We start from the raw sequence: 2,158 nt of genomic DNA, 5'->3' as shown, positions 1-2,158 counted from the left end.
TGACTCCTGTTCTCCGACTTCTAATCACTTATCTTCCAAAAATGCCACCTGCTTCTATAGGTGTTTCCGTGTCACTGAACAATGGCTGCTTGTAACATATCCTCTTTGTCCTAATCTTTAGGCTGAGAGAAAATTTCCAGGCACTTGATAAAACATTATTTTATCAATAAATCTATTTTTTATCATGTAGTATTTAAAAATTTCCCAACTTAATAAATTCTGGCTTGGAGCAAACCTTGCTTTTGCCCTGTGTACCATTCATAGGAACTAAGATCCTACTATACTGTGAACACAGCTGAGTTACTTGAGAAGTGAGGGTAATGTTTGGGAATGTTTGTTGTGTGAATATGTGTGAGTGATGAGTGTTGCTGACCTGGTTTGAATTTGACCTGATATGGAGTTAGCAGGGTGCACTGATCCACAGATTTTCCTGCCTATCACTTTATGATAATCAGTGATACATTTTTTTAAAAAATCAAATAAAATCTTTACTAAAGAGTAACCTTTCAAGCTCCTCTTGTGCCAAACATTCAGTTCACAGAGAAGAAGCAGCAATGACCTTTTGAATTTGCCATTTCATTTGAATAATTTATACTGTTTTCTTGTTTCTAGGCAATTTAGGCAAAGAAGTAAGATGCTGCCCCTGGAAAAAAAGTGGTCAATAATTGCAATATCATGTTTCTGCCTACTGTTTTCCTCAGGGAAAGAAACTTCTTACTGGAGAACAAACTTACTACATCCCTAAGTCCATCAGGGTTTGCATATAGTATCTTTTCCGCGCAGGGTGTTGTATGCTTTGTAGAGGTGACACAGACTTATTATGCAAGTTCTTCATTTGAGGACTTATTGGTTGGAAAGCTGACATCTATGTAAGTAAAGTTAGTTATCATCATAAAGCAAACACAAAAAAAAGGTGGAAGGGACATTAAAGACCTAGGCATTTATACATCGCCACTCACCAGAGTTGGGGGCATTCTTCAGGGGCTTCATGAAGACTTCACTTTCCTTTCATCTTATCTCAACTTTCTCTTGTTTGCAAAAAGAGAAACTGTTTAAGTATTTCATGTTCAAAGCTACTCTGCTTTCTTGGATTACAGAATATATCCTGAACTTTCCAGCCAAGTAGAATGGCAAGGCCAGCTTCTCATACACTTTTTTTTTTTTTGGTACTGGGGATTGAACCCAGGGCACTTTACCACTGAGCCGCATCCCCAGCCCTTTCTCTCTTTTGATGCTGGGTTTAGACAAGTTGCTTAGGGCCTTGCTAAATTGCTGAGGCTAGTCTCGAACTTGGGATCCTCATGCCTTAGCCTCCTGAGCCACCAGAATTAACAGGAATGTGCCACCGCTCCCAGTGCACCATGCTCTCTTCTTAGGGGTTTATATACTGGTGACTTCCAGATTCTCATCTTCAGGAGTGCCTGCCCTCAGGTACCCAAACTTGTTATTAGACTGTCAACTTGACACCTGCATTTGGGTGCAAACTCAGTACACCCCAAACAGAACTCTGGGTTTCTAATCTACCCATTCTTCCTCAAGGCCAGATGGCACCACCATCTAACTACCTAATAACACCTCGAACCTAGGAGTCCTTTTCTTGCCTCACTTTTCTTCTTCCTTGCCTTCCCCAATTTATCCGTAAGTCCTACCTGAATAATATATCCCTTATCTATTCACTGACATACTGCAAGATACTTCTTGCCTGGTCTCTTTCCTCTTTTAACTTTGTTTTTTTATTGTTTAAAAATATACATAAACTTACTCCTTTAGCCGCTGTTGAGTGTGCAGTGTGGGCCATTAAGGTCATTCACATTGTCCTGCCGCCATTACCACGGTCTCCAGAACCTTTCATCTCCCCAAGCTGAAACTGAACCCGTGAAACGACTGCATTTTCCCCCTTCCCCTGGCCCTGTCAAATGCCATTTCACTTTCTGTCTCTCTGAATTTGATTATTCTAGGTACTTCATACGGATGAAATCAGACATTTCTCCTTTTGTGCCTGGCTCACTCCACACTGAATGACGCCCTCGGGGTCCATTCCTATTGTAGCACCTATCAGAATTCCATTCTCCTTTTTTCAGACTGAATGATATTTCATTTATGGATATAACACATTTTCTTTATCTAGTTTTCCATCAATGGATGCTTGGGTCTCTCC

The sequence above is a fragment of the Sciurus vulgaris genome (assembly GCF_902686455.1).
Source record: "Sciurus vulgaris genome assembly, chromosome: 2".
Classification (NCBI taxonomy): Eukaryota; Metazoa; Chordata; class Mammalia; order Rodentia; family Sciuridae; genus Sciurus; species Sciurus vulgaris.
Note: the sequence above shows the minus strand (reverse complement) of the source record.